We start from the raw sequence: 19,739 nt of genomic DNA on the forward strand, positions 1-19,739 counted from the left end.
TGTTTTATTTTCGTTATAGCATCTGATACCTCTGGGTTATTTGTCTTGTCTTTCCATATAGGAAGGTTAGTTCTTTTTAGAGACTTCGTTTTTTCCATTTTAATGTCTTCAGTACCTAAAACAGTGCCTGTCATGTAGTAGGTGTTCAATAAAAGTTGAATAAATGAATACTGAATGAAACATACCTCTCTATTCTTTTTTGGATTCACTATCTTGTGCCTTACTGGGGTCATCGTTCTCATTGCCTACTAGGTTATTATGAAAAAGAGAAATTAGATTGAACTTCTATTTATGAATAGAAGTTTAAATAAATTTCTGATAGCTTATTTTCTTTCAAGTTGCCTAATTTTCCCAAGTCAGTATCTCTGTCCCACTGTGCTCACCTCTCTGCCGTGAAAAAGATGCCTCCCATCTTGGCTTCCATAGCTCCATACTTTGTGTAAGCAAATCTGTGTCACCGTACATATCACATTCTGTCTTTCCCTTACTGCACTGAGACCAGTTCAGGGCTTGGCACATAGCATTCTCTCAATGGATTGTTGGTCCACTGCAGTGGAAAGATGGGAAGTATTCAAGAAAGATTCTGGCAAAAGCCATTTTCCATTAATTGAAAGTTGGAAAATACAACTTCTAATCTTACTTCCTAAATGCGGTCTGCTGTTAATTCCATCCAGTGTATTTTTTATTTCACACATTGTAGTTTTCACTCTCTGGAAATTTGATTTGGGTCATTCTCATTTCCATTTTCAACATACAGAAAACAATTCTAATAATTGTTTTAATGTCCTTGTCTGCTAATTCTAACATCTGTGTTCTGGGTTAGTTACAATAGATTTATCTCCTCGTACGTATGTATATGTGTTGTATTTTCTTATTTCTTTGCATGCTTGGTAATTTTTGACTGGATGCCAGGCATTGGGAATTTTACCTTGTTGGGTGCTGGATATTTTGGCATTCCTATAAATACTCTTGGGTTTTGTTCTGGGATGCAGTTAAATTACTTGGAAATAGTTTGATACTTTCAAGTTTTGCTTTTAAGATTTGTTGGGACAAGAGCAGTGCTTAAGGTAGGGATAATTATTTCCTACTACTTTCATCCATGAATCATGAGGTTTTCCAGTCTGGCTGATGGGAACAGGTGATATTCTGGACCCTATAGGAGTGCTGGGCACTGTTACCTCTTACCCTTTTAGATAGGTGGTTCTTCCTCTGGCCTTGTGGAGTTTCCTTATACGCATACTCTGATCAGTAAAAAAAAATCAGTAGTCAGCTGAATATTCAAGGGAAACCCTCTGCAGATCTCAGAAACTTGTGCAGCTCTCCCCTCTCTAATACTTTCTCCTGTGTACTCTAGCTGCCTTTATATTCCTGGACTCTCCACTTTGTCTCTTCTACTCCCCTCCCTGTGCCACAATCATTAAGCTCACCTGGTTAGTTTTCCATCTCTTGGGGTTCACTGTTGTTATTTGCCTGATGTTTAGTGTCGTAATAACAGTTGTTTCATATATTTTTGTCTGTTCTTTGGTTCTTTCAGATGAGAGGGTTCATTTGGTCCCTGTTGTTCCATCTTGTCCAGAAGTGGAAATGACTGAGCAATGTATTTTTGATAGTTTACATCTTCCCTCTCTACGTTATTTGTTAAAGGAGAAACCTTAGTCTAATTTAAAGAAGAAAATAAGGTTTGTGTGTGTGTGCATGCACATATGTACCCGTGTGGGTATGCAGTGGAGGTGTGGCAGAGGTTTAGGGTTGGATCCTGTGTATTTGAATTTTAATTGCATACCCCTTAGCTGTATGTGGATAGGCAAGTAATTAATGTATCTTGGTGTTGGTTCCTCATATGTAAGATGAAACATTTTTTAATGTACAACAGAATTGCTGTTACCGTCTGTTAAAAAACAAAACAAAACACATTGCCATCGAGTCGATTTCGACTCATAGCAACCCTATGGGACAGAGTAGAACTGCTCCATAGCGTTTCCAAGGAGTGGCTGGTGGACTTGAACTGCCAACCTTTTGGTTAGCAGCCAAGCTCTTAACCATTATGCCACCAGGGATGCTGTAATTTACATGAACATGGATGGTACATAATTCTCAAAACAAGTTACTTTAGTCAAGGTGATGATTTGCATATAAGCGAATGTGAGTTTTTGATAAAAACTGTAATCACAGGATATTAGGGAGATCATTTAGATACTATCTGGTTGATTCATTGCCTTCAGTAGCAATAATTACTCATACACTCACTCATTGAGCAATTACTTACTGCGTGTACAGGCAGTCCCCAGGTTACAAATGTTTGACTTACGTACAACCTGTAGTTATGAACCATCCCCCCTGTAAAGCCTATTATATTAAAAATTCAAGGTACATACAATGGTTCGTAATAACAAACAGGCGCTACTTTGCTAAAGATGTTTTAGTGTATCTGGAAGTGTTTCTTTAATGTTTTTTATGCATAGAAAAGTACACTATATGCTGTAGAGTAAGCCCTGGTGATGTAGTGGTTGGGAACGCCACCACTGACCAAAGGTTCAGCAGTTCAGATCCACCAGCCGCTCCTTGGAAACCCTATGGGGCAGTCCTATGAGTTGAAGTCAACCTGACAGCACCTAACAACAACAAGACAAACATTTGACTAACTGATGTTAAATATGAACTATACTTAGCTGTTCTGACTTATATACAAATTTGACTTAAAGACAGATTTAGGGACAGAACTCATCTGTAGAATGGGGACTGCCTGAATACCAGGCCTTATTTTAGGGCTTAGGATATATTTTGGTGAATAAAATAAAGTGGTGCAAACAGTCACGCTCTTGATTGCTAGCTAAAAGGTTGGTGATTTGAACCCACCCGGTGGCGTAAGAGAATGACCTGGCAATCTGCTTCCGTAAAGATTGCAACCAAGAAAACCCTGTGGGGCAGTTCTGCCTGTCACATGGGGCCACCATGAGTTGGATTCGACTCCATGACACCTAACAAAAACAACAGCCATCAGGGAACGAACTTCTAACAGAGAGCTAAGTGAATTGCCTGCGCAAAGAATTCAGATAGTTTTGAAACTGGACTTAAAGTAGGTGCTTTGCAATGATCCTGTTGCTGGCAAGGAGAGATGATGTTTGTGAGTTCTCGTGCTTTGAGTCCCAGGACATAACAGCTAATTCTAAGTTAGTACTGGCCTCTAAGGCTGACTGAGGAAGAAAGTGTACTTCTGCTAGGAGCAGTCATTGTTGCAGTTTTGAGAACTTGACTTATGCAAACCAGACTTACAAGAAGCTAACGTGTTTATCAGACGCTCGAGCATACTGGAAGAATTAGGTTGAGCGACTGGCTTCTGCTTAGGAAACCTACCAGGAAGGCCAGCAAAATATATTATACTTATTAGTAAATGAATACTGTGTTGATATAAAGAAGTCGAATAATATTAAGGGATGATGATGTCAAACTGTGAGTAAATTATGCCATCTCTACCATAGGGCTGTACCTACAAAATACTTGACCTGGTCAGATAATTTGCTTCTTTAGACAGGACAGGAACCAATGACAAGTTATTTTCCAGAGTGTCTTTTTACCAAATGCTGGAACATTCTGGCACTGCGGCAGAGCACGCTTCGTATTTTATGTTGTAGCACTAGAGATGATGGGTTTTGTTTCTGTTAGTTTTTATCCTTGGATAGGATTTGGGAAGCACCTTTAACATCTTTGCAGTTGTGGTTACAAATCACGTCTTTGGGGGAATTCTTCTTTGAATTTATTTTATGTGATATATATTCATTGGACATGAATTCTTGTTCGTGGATTCTATATTTTAGTGTCTAGTTCACTTTGTAATTCCTTATCCATGTACTATAGTATAGATCAGATGGGGAATGTGACAGTGAAGCAGATATCCATTTGAAATCAGAATTGACCATACCTCCCCTTTATTCCACACAGATTTTCCTGAAGATGATATCCCAGGTGCTAGCAAGGCAGACCTGAGCATGGCTTTGTGATGGATAGCTTTGGGTTTCCGTGTTCAGGGATCAAAGAATTACAATGAAAATTAGGTGGTCAAACAGAAATCTTTGGAGGATGAAGGAGGGAAGACTTAGTAAGTGGATCTTTGCAACCTGTAGCCTAGCCCATGAAGACAGTAGTAATTAATAGCCACTCCACTGGATTGTTTTTCACTGGCTGCTTTGATATTGGACATATACCATGTTTTCTTCCTAAAGCAGGAAATTAGGAAAGGTGCTCAGTGACTGCTGTTGTTGCCTGGCTTTTTCTTGGGAGGTTCAGGACATTCCCTTCCACCTCTTCTTGACGTTGACCCCTAAGCACCTCAGGGACCAAAAAGGTGGACCCACCTGCCTTTGCTTAGAGAAGGCTAGTCTTATGTAGTAGATGAGGAGATAGCCGAGGAGGTGGAGAGTGAGGATATATTTATATTGTCTTCTGTTGTTGATCGTGTGTATCTTCTTTTCCCTTAAAAGCTCTCTCTGAGCCTTATACTTTGTGTGTATGTGTGTAAACATGATCAACCCAGTTGTAACAAGACACTTAAGGTTGCAGGAGAAATATAAGAGGAAAATGCTGAATGTGGCAGAGAATTACATGAAAAATCTTAATCAACAAGGTTATTGTTTGAACAGGTATGAGAATTAAAGATTTATATGCTTTTTCTTTTTTAATTATGAAGAAAGAATGCCTCTTTTAGCCATCTAACATTTGTTTCCTTGCCTTATGAAGTAGTTAAATATTAGGTTGGCAGGTAATTTTTTTGGTATAATCTCACTGTAGCTACATTAGGTTCTGATGAATAAACCATTATTTCATTGTGACTATATCAGTTTGTTAGCTTCCATAAATTAAGAAAATTTGAAATAAGAGCTCCATTTTTACAAAAAATTCTATTTCAAGATTTTCAGCAATTATTAGAAAACCAAACCTGTTGCTGTCGTGTCAATTCCAACTCATAGTGACTCTACAGGACAGAGTAGAACCTCCCTATAGGATTTCCAAGGAGTGGCTGGTGGATTTAACCGCCAACCTTTTGGTTAGCAGCCTGGGCTCTTACAGTATATTTAAAGGAAACAAATAGGAAAAGAAACAATTATTTAGATTCTAAAGATTTTGAAAATTGTCATCTTTATTTCTTTTAGCATCAATTAAAATACAGCGTATCCAGTGATTTAATAATTATTAAGTGATTTTGGCTTTTTTATTTAATTAATGATTTATATACCAGACCGTCCTCAGAACCTTAGATTATTTTGAATTTTATACTTGTCTTTTTTTTTTAGTTTCTCATTCAGAAATTTATATGCAGATTGTTTTGTGATATTGATTGTGATCCCTACAATGTGTCAGCACTCTCCCCCTTTCCCTTTATACCCTGCGTTACCTGTGACATTTTGTCCAGGTTTCCTATTCCTTACTGTTGTCTTTGCTTTTGGGCAGGTGTTCCCCATTTGGTCTCTTATACTGGAACTAAGAAGCACTTTCCTCACATGTGTTATTATTTTATCAAAAATGCATTGCTGTTAAGTTGATTCCGACACATAGCAACCCTGTAGGACAGAGTAGAACTGTTCCATAGGGCTTCCAAGGAGTGGCTGGTGGATTCTAACTGCAGACCTTTTGGTTAGCAGCCAGGCTCTTAACCACTGCACCACTAGGGCTCCGTTTATTTTATAATCCTGTCTAATCTTTGGCTGGACGGTGGACTTCGGGAGTGGCCTTAGTTCTGAGTTAGGATGGCCAAGCGCCATAGTCTTGGGGGTTCCTCCAGTCTGTCAGCCAGTAAGTCTGGTCTTTTTTTTTTTTTGTGAATTTGAATTTTGTTCTACATTTTTCTCCTGCTCTGTCTGGAACCTGCTGTTATGATCCTTGTCAGAGCAGTTGGTGGCGGTAGCTGGGCACCATCTAGTTGTTCTGGGCTCAGGCTGCTGGAGGCTGTGGTTCATGTGGTCCATTAGTCCTTTAGACTGCTATTTTATTGTGCTTGGTTTTCTTCATTCTCCTTTGCTCCAAATGTGATAGGACCATAAATGTATTTTAAGTGGCTGCTTGCAAGCGTTTAAGACCCCAGACATTGATGTAGAACATTCTCTCTGTGAACTATGTTATGCCAATTGACCTAGATGTCCCCTGACACCATGGTCCCCAGCCCTCAGCCCCTCAGGGTGTTTGGATGTGTCTACGAAGCCTCTATAACTTTGCTTTGGTCAAATTGTGATGACTTCCTCTATAGTGTGTGTTGTCTTTCCTTTCATCGAAGTTAACACTTGTCTATTATTTAGTTAGTGATTAATATTGCTTCCCTGATTTCCCTGTTGTAGTTCTATTTATTGGTGTCTAGGAATCTAGTTGATTTGTCTGTGTTGATGTTGTATCCTGCTAGTCTGCTGAATCTTTCTATTAGTTCTAGTAGTTCTCTTGTGGAATCTTTGAGGTTCTCTATCTATAGGATCATGCCATCTGTGAACAGGGATAGTTTGACTTCTTCCTTTCCGATTTGGATGCCCTTTATTTCTTTTTCTTGCCTTATTGCTCTAGCTAGGACTTCCAGCACAGTGTTAAATAGGAGTCATGATAAAGAGTGTCCTTGTCTTGTTCCTGTTCTCAGGGGTAGTGTTTTCAGCTTCTCTCCATTGAGAATGATGTTGGCTGTTGGTTTAGTATGGAACCTGTTGCTGTTAAGTCAATTCAATTCCCAAAAAAAAAAAAATTTTTTTTTTTTTTCAGAGTTTTAGTCAGGAATGGGTGTTGGACTTTATAAATGCCTTTTCTGCATTGATTGAGATGATCATGTGATTCTTTTGTTCTATTTATGTGATGGATTACATTGATTGGTTTTCTAATGTTGGATATCCTTACATACCTGGTAGGAATCCCACTTGGTCATGGTGTATTAGTTTTTATATATGATGCTGAATTCTATTGGCTAGAATTTTGTTGAGGAGTTTTGCATCTATAGTCATAAGAGATACTGATCTGCAGTTTTCTTTTTTCGTGATGTCTTTTCCTGTCTTTGGTATCAGGGTTATGCTGGCTTCATAGAATGAATTTGGGAGTATTTCTTTTCTATGCTCTGAAAAGTTTGAGTAGCACTGGTGTGAGCCTGTCTCTGAATGTTTGGTAAAATTCACCATTTAAGCCATCCAGGCCAGGGTTTTTTTGTTGTTGTTGGGAGGTTTTTTTTTCAAGTTACGCCTTCAATCTCTTCCCTTGTTATGGATCTGTTCAGATTTTCTGTCTCAGCTTGTGTTAGTTGAGGTAGGTTGTGTGTTTCTAGAAATTCGTCCATTTCTTCTAGTTCTCAAATTTGTTGGAGTACTTTTTTATAGTATTTGGTCATGATCCTGTTTATTTTCATTTGGGATTTTTGTAATGTCCCCTGTCTCATTTCTTATTTGGATTATTTGCTTCCTCTCCTGTTTTTATTTTGTCAATTTAGCCAATGGTTTGTCGATTTTATTGGTCTTTTCGAAGAACTAACTTTTGGTCTTGTTCATTCTTTCTGTTGTTTTTCTATTCTCTATTTCATTTATTTCCACTCTGATCTTTATTATTTACTTTCTTCTGGTGGTTGTGGTGGGCTGTTTTGCTGTTCTCTTTCTTTTTGTTTGAGTTGTAGGGTTAATGTTTTGATTTGGGCCCATCCTTTTTTTTTTTTTTTTTGAAATTTTACTATTTTTTATTGTACTGTAGATGAAGGTTTACAGAGCAAACTAGCTTCTCAGTAAACAATATACATCTGTTCTTTTTGGATGTGTGTAGTTATTGCTATACACTGACCTTTGAGCAGGGCCTTTGCTGTGTCCCAGAGGTTTTGGTATGATGTGTTTACATTCTCATTTAATTCTCTCTTTGATTTCTTCTGTTAACCAGTTGTTTTTAAGCAGTGTATCATTTAATTTCCATGTATCTGATTTTTTTTTCTTGCTCATCCTGTTAATTGACTTCTGTTTTTATGGCATTGTGATCAGAGGGGAATGCTTTGTATTATTTTTGATATTTTGGGTTTTATTGAGGGTTGTTTTGTGGCCTAAAATGTGGTCTATTCTGGAAACATTCAGTGTACTTTGGAAAAGGCTGTGTAGTTTGCTGGTGTTGGGTGGAGTGTTCTGTATATGTCTGTGAGGCCCAGTTTGTTGATTTTGGCCTTAAGAGCTGTAACTTCGTTGAGTTCTTTCTAGATATTCTGGTCCTTTACCAAGAGTGGCATGTTGAAGTTTCCTCCTGTTATTGTGAAACTGTGCGTTTGTCTTTTCAGTGCTGTTAGAGCTTGTTTTATGTATTTTGGAGGCTTGTCATTGGGTGCATAGATATTTATTAAGTTTATGTCTTCTTGATGGATTGTCCCTTTAATCATTATATAATGTTTTTCATTGTCTTTTATGGTTGATTTTGTCTTAAAATTCTATTTTGTCTGGGATTAGTGTTATCATTCCTGCCCTTTTTTGGTTACTGTCCTTGATATATTTTTTTCCATCCTTTGATTTTAGTATATTTATATCTCTGTGTCTAAGTTATATCTCTCGTAGACAGCATGTTTGTGGGTCATGTTTTCTTATTTATTTCACCACTGTCTCTCTCTTTACAGGGGCGTTTAAGCCATTTACATTCAGAGTGATTATTGATAGGTATGTGTTTATTGCTGACATCTTGTTGTGATATTTTTTTTGGTGCTGATGGTTTCTTTGTTCCTGTTATTTTCCTGTGCTGAGTTCCTTTTGTTTAAATTTTCTTTCCTTGTTATAGATTTTGTGTATGCTGAGACTTTATGCTTTTGTTTTTTTTTTTAATTCTGATGAATAGGTTTGTTAATTTTCTTTGTGGTTACCTTGAAATTTACCCTTATCTTCCTAAATTTGAACCAGTCTTTCATTACTGGGTAACCTTGACTTCCTCCCCATTTGAAAGTTCTGTATGTATACCGTTTAGTCCCGTTTTTATTGTTTTGATGTTGTCATTTACAGGTTGACATTTCTGGTCTCCCACTTTAAGTCTTTTAGCTTTGTTTTATTATTGAGAGCTCTTTATCTAGGTTGGTATCTGTCTAATGCTGTCCTGTGTCCTAGACTGGCTGGTTGTTGTCTGACGTCGTTTCTCTAACCAAAGGACTCCTTTTAATATTTTGGCTGGTTGTTGTCTGATGTCGTTTCTCTAACCAAAGGACTCCTTTTAATATTTTTGATAAGTTTGGTTTTTATGAATTCCCTTAACTCCTGTTTATCTAGAAATGTATTTGAGAGAGAGGATGTATTATTCTCGATTGGCAGTTTTTTTTCTTTCAAGGTTTTATATACGTTATCTCATTACTTTCTTACCTGATTAGTTTCTGCTGAGAAATTAGAATTTAGTATTATTGTTTCCCCTTTGTAAGTGACTTTTTATTTTACTTGAGCTACTCTCAGGATTCTTTCTTTGTGTTTTTGGTAAATGTGGTTATGATATATCTTGGTGACTTTCTTTCGGGGTCTGTCTTATATTGGGTTTGTTGAGCTTCTTGGATAGTAGTTGTTCATCTTCCATCATATTCGGGAAGTTTTCTGCCCACAAATCTTCAACAGTCTTCTCTGTGTTTTCCATTTTTTCCCCCATTTCTGGAACTCCTATCACATGTATTTTCGCTCTTGATTGTGTCCTGCGTATTTCTTAGGTTTTCTTCATTGTTTTCTCTGATTTTTCCTCAAATCAGCATCCATGGATTTGTCTTCAATCTTATTAATTCTGTCTTACTTTGTTTCAAATTTGCTCCTAAGACCTATTGAGCTGTCCATTTCTGAAATTTTGTTGTTTATTTTGGATTTCTAGTTGCTGTTTTTGCATGATTTCTAATCGTTTTATTTATTTTGACTTTTTGTCCCTGTATTCTTTTCCTGAATTCTCCTATTGCTTTGTCTGTGTTTTCCTTGATTTTGGCTATGTTTTTGTTGTTGCTTTCCATGATTTTCTCTATTTGTTCCTTGGTTTTGTCTGTGTTATCCTTGATCTCTTTCCTAATATCTTGGAGAGCCCTAAATGTTAGTCATTTGAATTCCATATCAGGTAGTTCCACTGCCTTTTTTTCTACCAAAAGGTCATCTGATTCTTTATTTTTGGCCTTACTCTGGTGCCATCTTGTCTTGCTTTTTTATATATTTGATATTGTCTGCAGTCTCCAAGAAATTAAGATATTATTTTCTTTCTTTATTGAGTGTTCATTTATTTCATCCTACTTCTTTGTTTTGATGTGTCGAGCAGGTGGGCCAGGCGTGCTTTGCCGCTTGCTTGTCTGTGAGCATGATAGCTCTCACTACCTTGTCCAGGTCGGCAGGGCAGCAGTAGACAGGGCAGGCCTGCTTTGTGGTACATTGGTTTGGTGTGATAGCTGAGGGCAGACTGGATGGGTTCTGTCAGCTTTCTGATGTTGGTCCCGTGGTGTGGGAGCATTCACAGCCCCTCGCCAGATATGTGAGGGTTTCAGAGGAGGAATGGTATGGACTCATTTTCCACTATTCAGCAGGTGGTCAAGAGGTGGGCGAGAAGGGGCAGTGCAGGCCTGGTGTGGTGGTGAGCCTGAGCTGGGGACACTGTAGCAGTGGTGGCTTGGTTAGGGCGGGTGGGACGGGGGAGGTGGTGTATGAGACTCGGTGGGAGGGAGAACAGAAAGAAAGGCAAAAAAAAAAATGGCATGGCAGGAGTTTGTGGGTTGGGGAGAGGTGGACCTGGGGTGGCTGTAGGCCGGTGACTCTCTAGCCACAGTGGTGTACTATGGCCTGGTGAGAAGGGGTAGAGGTGGTATATGGGTCTAGGTGGGAGGGAGAGAGAAAAGGAGGAAAGGGGAAACATAATAAAAAATTATGTGGTGGGAGCCAGCGGATGGGGGTGGGTGAGACCTGGGGTAGTGGTGGACTGGTAACTTTCTACCCATGGTGGTATGGCAAGTCCTGATGGGAAGGGGTAGAGGTGGCATACCGAGCTAGGTGGGATGGAGAAAGAAAAGGAAAAGAAAAAAAAAATCATGTGTCAGGAGCTGATGGGTGGGGGTGGGGTGGACCTGGCTGGTGGTGGGCTGGTAGTTGTGTAGCTGGGTGGTACAGCATGGCCCGTTGGGAAAAGGTCTGGGTGGCATATGGGATAGAAGGGTTGGGGTGGAAAGGCACATTTCTCTCGTTACTGGGTGCTGTGTCTCCTGTTTGGAGCGCTGTGAAATTGCCTTCCCGTACTCCCTGTCCATATTGTTGGTGGCTGTGCCCCGAGACTGCCATGCTGTGTCATGGTTGGCAGGGGACCTCCACTCCATATTCTCCTCATTCTCTGTTTTCCTTCAGTTTCTTCTGTGATTTGGTGTTTGATTGGCTCTTTATCCCTTCATATTCCAGGAGTGACATTTGTATCCGTTTTACTTAGTCAGGTCTTTGCGGCAAAGGGACAGCATGATGTATCTTTCCAGGGTGCTGTGATGGTTGTGTGTCAACTTGGCGGGGCCATGATACTCAGTGTTTCTGCAGTCGTATAATGTTATGCTTACTTCCCTGTTGAGATTTGATATGTGATCACCCCCATGATGGGATCTGCTGTGAATAGCCTATCAGTTGAAGGGGAGTTTCCTTGTTCGTGTGATATGTATCAAGTGTGGGCAGACGTTCAGGCAGGACTTTTGCTCATTCTGGATCCTGCAGCTGGCTCCTGTTCCTCTGACCTCTGGTTCCTGGTATGTGAGCTAGCAGTTTACCTGTGGTCTTGCCTGCCAATCTTGGGATTCATTGATCTTCACAGCCTGTGAGTAATAGCCCTGCCCTCCAGCCTGCCAATCTTGGGTTTGCGTCTGTGGCTGTGTGAATCAGGAGAAGCCTCTTTCCTCACCTACAGACTTGGCACATTACAGCCTCTACAACCACGTGAGCCGTTGCCTTGATATAAACCTCTCTCTCTCTCGATATATATATATTTATACACTTTACTGGTTTTGCTTCTCTAGAGAGCCAGCCTAAGACAGGCACCATGTTGTATAGTTCAGTTTTGACAGGCATTTGGAAACCATGAATTACATCATAGAGTAGTAGAGTTTTGGCTGACATTTGGAAACCATGGATGATATCATAGAATAGCCCTTTCATGAGTAATGGAATATATGGTCGCCCACATATAGTTTCTGCCTCTCAGTTTTCTCGGGAGGTAGCTTTCCCATTTTTAATGTGTGCTGCTGCTAGATGAGGACCTGTTTAATTGTTTGGAACTGAAGAAACGGCATGTGCTGCAAATTACTGTTTTTGCAGAGTGGTGGTACATCTTGGAGGTGTGATTGTGCAAAAACTTTTGTCTCTTTTGGCTTTTTACAGTGAGATAAGCTTTGTAAGTATATTTCCACATCCTGTGTGTTATTTGGAAGTTGTGTTTCTCATTCCACCATCTGGAGTCAAGAGGGATGTACGTGTCCCACTTAATTGCACATAATCCTACTCCCATAGTGCAGAGGGGCATATGTGTTCCTACATATTATTATTCAAAATTCGTATTACCTTCCAGCAATTCAGACACATTCAATGATTCAGCATGCATTCCATTAATGAAAAAAAAAAAATTACAAATGGAAAATAATTCATACTTGAAAAGGATAATAAATTTTGCTGCTGAGGAGAGACACTAATGTCATCTGGTCTTTTGTTGAGAAAATTGATGACTTGGAGAATTTGGCGAAGGAATTGGCTAGTTAGTAGCAAAGCCAAGAGAAGTCAGAACTGTGAACTCTGTATTCCGTCTTCATGACACTGTTTTTTGTTGTTGTCGCCTTAAAGAATTCCTGACTTTTTCTTTAAAATACCATCTCCCTTAAAAACCTATCTTTGATGTAGTTGATTTTTGTCAACAACCATCCATTCATGCATCTAAAATTCGAGTAGCTTCAAATACGCTAAAACTCCAGATCTGCACATGAGATGTGCAAGGTAGTGGGGAAGACAAATGTGAAAATTCCCTGAAATGTATTTTGTTAAGTGCTACGAAAGTATCTGTTTTTAAAGGGATATGAATTACTGATTTGACACTAATCAACCAGTGTTGTGACATTGGAAAACCAATAGTTAACTTTTAAAATCACTTGGAAAAAAATACTTGAACTATTAAATTTGAACTTGAGCTAGACAGGCCAGGTCATGTAGAATACAGATCTTGAATTCAGTTTGAACTTAAGATTGTTAGGGAAAAATGAATTTTTCTTGATGAATGTTGATAGTTTTGCACTAATAACTTTGGTTTTTAAGCTTGGCATTTGAGTTGTTTAAAAATAAAATTATGAACATGTCATTTTTTCTAAGAGAGTAATATTCTTACTTTGCTAGAATTGGCAGTGAGAAGTTTAGACATGGGTAATGTAATTGAACAACTGAAGTGTTTTTCATCCTAAGTTAGAATAGAAAAAAACATATATTTTAATGATAAAATGTTACTTCTTCAGTGTTTGGCTGTCCATCGTTCGCGTCTGCCCTCCGGCAGAGCCTGTCTCCACTCTCCACTCACTCTACTTGGCCTGCTTCATCTTCTTTTCTGCTGGCCCCTGTGGAGACCCAGTTTTGTTCTGAGGGCTCCTTTGACAGTTTTCATAGTGCTTCTGTATCTCTTACGCTTCACTGAAACCCAGTTTTCTCTTGTCAGTGGTTTGTTGTTAGGTGCCATTGAGTCGATTCTGACTCAAAGGGACCCCTATGGATAAGAGAACAAAAAGCTGACTGGCCATGTGCCATCCTCACAGTCATTGTTAACCTTGCGCCCATTGTTGCAGCTCTGTGTCACTCCATCTCATTGAGGGTCTTCCCCTTTTTCGCTGACACTCTACATTACCAAGCATGATGTCCTTCTCCAGGAACTGGTCCCTCCTGATAACATATCCAAAGTACATGACATGAAGTCTCACCATCTTTGCTTCTAAGGAGCATTGTGGCTGTGCTTCTTCCAACACAGATTTAGTCATTCTTTTGGCAGTCCATAGTTTATTCAGTATTCTTCGCCAACACCATGATTGAAAGGCATCAATTCTTCTTCGGTCCTCCTTGTTCATTGCCTAGCTTTCCACATGCATATGAGACTGTTGAAAATATGGTGGCTTGGGTCAGGTGCACCTTAGTACTTGAAGTGACATCTTTGTTTTTTAGCACTTTAAAGAGGTCTTTTGAGCAGATTTGCCCAATGAATATGTCCTTTGATTTCTTTTTTCTTTTTATTGTACTTTAGATGAAGGTTTACAGAACAAGCTAGTTTCTCATCGAACAGTTAGTACACACACTGTTCTATGATTTGGTTAACAACCCCACGATATGTCAGTACTCTCCCTTCTCAACCCTGGGTTCTTATTACTAGCTTTCCTGTTCCCTCCTGCCTTTGAGCCCCTGCCCCAGGGCTGGTGCCCCCCTTTAGTCTCATTTTGTTCCATGGGTCTGTTCAATCTTTGGCTGAACGGTGAACCTCAGGAGTGACCTCATTACTGATCTGAAAGGGTGTCTGGGGGCCATACTCTCAGAGTTTCTCCAGTCTCTGTCAGGTCAGGAAGCCTGGTCTTTCCTTTTGAGTTAGAATTTTGTTCTGCATTTTTCCCAGCTCTGTCCAGGACCCTATATTGTGATCGCTGTCAGAGCAGTCAGTGGTGTTAGCTGGGCACCATCTAGTTTTACTGGACTCAGTCTAGTGGAGGCTGTGGAACATGTGGTTCATGAGTCCTTTGGACCAATTTTTCCCTTGTACCTTTAGTTTTCTTCATTCTTCCTTGCTCATGAAGGAGTGAGACCAGTGGAGTACCCTAGACGGCTGCTCACAGGCTGTTAAGACCCCAGGTGCTACTCACCAAAGTAGAATGTAGAACATATTCTTTACGAACTATGCTATGCCAAATGAGCTAGATGTTCCCGGAGAACATGGTCCCCACAGCCCTCAGCCCAGAAATTCAGCCCTTCAGGGAGTTTGGATGTATCTATGGAGCTACCATGACCTTGCCTTGTACAGGTTGCGCTGGCTTTCACAGTATTGTGTGCTGTTTTCACCAAAGTTTCCACTTACCTATTGTCTATTAAGTGTTTTTCCATCCCCATCCCTTCCCTCCCTCATAACCATCAAAGATTGTTTCTTTTTGTATGTAAACCTTTTCATGTGTTTTTACACTAGTGGTCTCATACAATATTTGTCCTTTTGAGATTGACTTATTTCACTCAGGATAATGCCCTCTAGATTCCTCCATGTTATGAGATGCTTCACTGATTCATTGTTGTTTTTTATTGTTGTGTAACACTCCATGGGGTACCACAGTTTATCCGTCCATCTGTTGATGGGCATCTGGGTTGTTTCCATCTTTTTGCTGTTTTGAACAATGCTGCAGTGAACATGGGTGTGCGTATGTCTATTCATGTGACGACTCTTATTTCTCTAGTATATATTCCTAGGAGTGGGATTGCTGGATCATATGGTACTTCTGTTTCTAGCTTTCTAAGGAAGTGCAATATCCTTTTCCAAAATGGTTGTATCATTTTACATTCCCACCAGCAGTGCATAAGAGTTCCAGTCTCCCCACAGCCTTCTAGCATTTGTTATTTCCTGTTTTATTGATTCGTGCCAGTAGTGCCAGGGTGAGATGGTATCTCATTGTGGTTTTGATTTGCATTTCTCTAATAGCTAGAGATTGTGAGCATTCCCTCATGTGTTTGTTGGCCACTTGAATGTCTTCTTTGGTGAAGTGCCTGTTCATTTATTTTGCCCATTTTTTAATTGAATTCTTTTGTCTTTTTGTTGTAGAGGTGTTGGATTTTCTTGTAGATTTTAGAGATTAGATTTTTGTCTGATTTGTAATAGCCGAAATTTTTTTCCCAGTCCGTAGGTTCTCTTTTTACTCTTTTGGTGAAGTCTTTTGATGAGCGTGTTTAATTTTTAGAAGATCCCAGTTATCGAGCTTATCCTCTGGAGCTTGTGTGTCGTTGGTTATAGTTTGTATCCTGTTAATGCTGTGTATTAGGGCCTCTAGCATTGATCCTGTTTTTTCTTCTATGAACTTCATAGTTTTTGGCTTTATATTTAGGTCTTCGATCTATTTCAAGTTAGTTTTTGCATATGGTGTGAGGTATGGGTCCTGTTTCATTTTTTTTTTTTTTTGCAGATGGACATCCAGTTTTGCCAGCACCATTTGTTCAAAAGACTGTCTTTTCCCCATTTGATGGACTTTGGGTCCTTGTCAAAGATCAGGTGACCATAGGTGGATGGATTTACATCTGGGCTCTCAATTCAGTTCCATTGGTCAGTGTATCTGTCATTGTACTAGTACCAGGCTGTTTTGACTACTGTAGCTGTATAGTGGGTTCTGAGGTCAGGCAGTGTGAGTCCTCATACTTCATTCTTCTTTTTCAGTAGTGCTTTACTTTTTTTTTTTTTTACTTATCCAGGGCTTCTTCCCTTTCCATATAAAGTTAATGATAAGTTTTTCCATTTCTTTAAAGAATGTTGTTGGTATTTGGATCATTATTTTGTTGTATTTATAAATCGCTTAGGGCAGAATTGTCATTTTCATGATGTTGAGTCTACCTATCCATGAGCATGGTATGTTTTCCGTTTATGTAGATCTCTTGGGTTCTTGTAGTAGTGTTTTGTGGTTTTGTTTGTATGGGTCTTTTACATACCTGGTTAGATATATTCCCAGGATTGTATTTTTTACAGGCTACTATAAATGGTATAGTTTTCCAGATTCCTTTTTCATTGTTCTTTATTTTGGTGTATAGGAATCAAACTGATTTTTGTATGTTTACCTTGTCTTCTGCTACTCTGCTGAATCTTTCTATTAGTTCCAGTAGTTCTCCTGTGGAGTCTTTTGGGTTTTCTATGTATAGTATCATATCATCCACAAAGAGAGACAGTTTAACTTCATTACCAATTTGGATGTGCCTTATGTCTGTTTCTTGCCTTATTGCTCTAGCTAGGACTTCAAAGACAGTGTTAAATAGGAGTGGTGATAGAGGGTATCCTTGTCTTGTTCCTGTTCTCAAGGGGAATGTTTTCATCCTCTCTTCATTAAGAATGATGTTGGCCATTGGTTTGCATAGAGACCCGTTATTATGTTGAGAGATTTCCTGTCTATACATATTTTATTGAGAGTTTTTATTAGGAATGGGTGTTGGACTCTGTCGATTCTTTTTTCTGTGTTGATTGAGATGATGATGATTGTTTTCTTTCCTTTATTCATGTGGTGGATTACATTGATTGATTTTTCAAATGTTCAGTTGTCCTTGCATACCTGGTGTGAATCCTACTTGGTTGTGGTGTATTATTTTTTCGATATGATGCCGAATTCTGTTGGCTAGGATTTTGTTGAGAATTTTTGCATCTGTACTCATGAGAGGTATTTGTCTGTATTTTCTTTTTTTGTGGCGTATTTGCCTGGTTTGGGTATCAGGGTTATGCTGGCTTCATAAATGAATTAGGAGGTATCGCTTCATTCCCTATGTTCTGAAATAGTTTGAGTAGTACTGGTGTAAGCTCTTCTCTGAATGTTTGGTAGAATTCTGCAGTGAAGCCATCTGGGCCAGGGCTTGTTTTTGGGTCTCTTCAGATTTTTCGACATCATGTTGTGTTAGTTTGGGTAGGTAGTTTGTCTCTAGAAATTTGTCCATTTCCTCTATGTTTTCAAATTTGTTATATTTTTTCATAATACTCTGTTATGATCCTTTTTATTTCAGGTGGGTCTGTTGCAATGTCCCCCATTTCATTTCTTATTTGGGTTATTTGCATCCTCTCCTATTTTTTCTCTGTCATTTTGGCAAGTGGTGTGTCGATTTTGTTGATCCTTTCAAAGAACTGACTTTTGGTTTTGGTGATTCTTCTCTATTGTTTTTCTATTCTCTGTTTCGTTTATTTGTGCTCTGATCTTTATTATTTCCTTTCTTCTGATGGCTGTGGGCTTCTTTTGTGGTTCTCTGATCGTTCAAGTTGTGTAGCCAAAGTTTTGATTTTGTCCCTTTCTTCATTTTTGATGTGCACATCTATTGCTATAAATTGACTTCTGAGGACTGCCTTTGCTGTGTCCCAAAGATTTTGTTATGATGTGTTTTCATTCTCATTTGATTCCAGGGATTTTTTGATTCCATCTTTGATTTCTTTATTTCCCGGTAGTTTTTAAGCAGGGTGTTACTCAGTTTCCATGTAATTGATTTTTTTTCCTTATTTTTCCTATTGTTAATTTCTACTTTGATGGCGTTGTGGTCAGAGAAGATACTTTGTATTACCTCACTGTTTTGGATTTTGTTGAGGGTTGTTCTGCGGCCTAAGATGTTGTGTATTCTGGAGAATGTTCCATATGCGTTGGAAAAGAATGTGTACTTTGCAGCTGTTAGGTGGAGTGTTGTATACATGTCTGTGAGGCTAAGTTGGCTGATGGTGCTCTTTAGCTCTTCTGTATGTTTGTTGAGTTTCTTTCTAGATGTTCCGTTCTTTACTGAGAGTGGTGTGTTGACGTGTCCTATTATTATTGTGGATCTGTCAATTTCTCTTTTTAGTGGTGTTAGAGTTTTTTTTTTTTTTAATGTATTTTGGAGCCCTGCCATTGGGCGTGTAGATGTTTATTATGGTTAAGCCTTCACGATGGATCGTCCCTTTAATCATTATATAGTACTAGGCTGTAATCTTTACGGGAACAGATCGCCTGGTCTTTTCTCCCACGAATCAGCTGGTGGGTTCAAATCACCGACCTTTTGTTAGCAGCCAAGTGCTTAACCATTGTGCCACCAGGACTCCTTTGGAAAAATATATACACTTATGTAATTACCACTCCTTTGGAGTTATAGCATGTTTTCATCATCCCTGGAAGTTCCCTTGTGCTTCTTTGTAGTCAGTTCACCAGTATCCTCTGGCCTCTCCTTTCAGGCAACCAGTGATTTGATTTTTATCACCATAGATTATTTTTGTGTGTTCTAGAACATCATATAATTGGGATTATATAGTATGTACTCTTTTGGTATGGTCTACGGCCATATGACCCTGAACGTGCCCAATCTCGTCTGACCTCGGGAGCTAAGCAGGGTTGGGCTTGGTTAGTACTTGGATGGGAGACCGCCTGGGGATACTGGGTGCTGTAGGCTTTGGAAACCCTGGTGGCATAGTGGCTAAGTGCTACTACCACCTCTAACCAAAAGGTTGGCAGTTCGAATCCACCGGGCGCTCCTTGGAAACTCTACGGGGCAGTTCTATTCTGACCTATAGGGTCTCCATGAGTCGGGATCGACTCAACGGCAATGGGTTTGGTTTTTTTTGGTACTGTTTTGTGTCTGGCTTATTTCAGTCAATATTTGTCTGAGATTAGTCGTTGTTACAAAGTCTCACCAGTTAATTTTCATTGCTCAGTAGTATTCCATTGTATGAATGTATCACAGTTAGTTATCCATTCTTCTGTTGATGGACCTTTGTGTTGTTTCCAGTTTTGGCTATTATGAATAAGGCTGTTGTGACATTCATGTACAAGTCCTTTTTTGTGACGTGTGTTTTCATTTCTTTTGGATAATTACCTAGAAGTGGAATTGCTAGGTCATAGAGTAGGTGTGCATTTAGCTTATAAGAAATTGCCAATTTTCCAAAGAGTTGAACTTGTTTATACTCCCAGCAATGTGTGAGAGTTGCAGTTGTTCCTTATCCTTGCCAACATTTAATATTAGTCATTCTCTCGGATGGCATGGTATTACATTGTGGTTTTAATTTGTATCTCCCTGATGACTATGTTTATCACCTTTCCACATGCTTATTGG

At 39.2% G+C, this 19,739-nt stretch overlaps 1 protein-coding gene and 1 pseudogene across 4 annotated transcripts in view; both read left to right on the forward strand.

Annotated features, from left to right (window-relative positions):
- The window catches only part of RYK (receptor like tyrosine kinase), a 162,627-nt gene that overhangs the window by 25,964 nt on the left and 116,924 nt on the right, over positions 1-19,739 (forward strand). The gene's annotated exons all lie outside the window — the stretch shown is intronic.
- Positions 18,961-19,079, forward strand: LOC111747640 (5S ribosomal RNA; annotated as a pseudogene).

Source organism: Loxodonta africana, chromosome 26 (assembly GCF_030014295.1).
Source record: "Loxodonta africana isolate mLoxAfr1 chromosome 26, mLoxAfr1.hap2, whole genome shotgun sequence".
Lineage (NCBI taxonomy): Eukaryota > Metazoa > Chordata > Mammalia > Proboscidea > Elephantidae > Loxodonta > Loxodonta africana.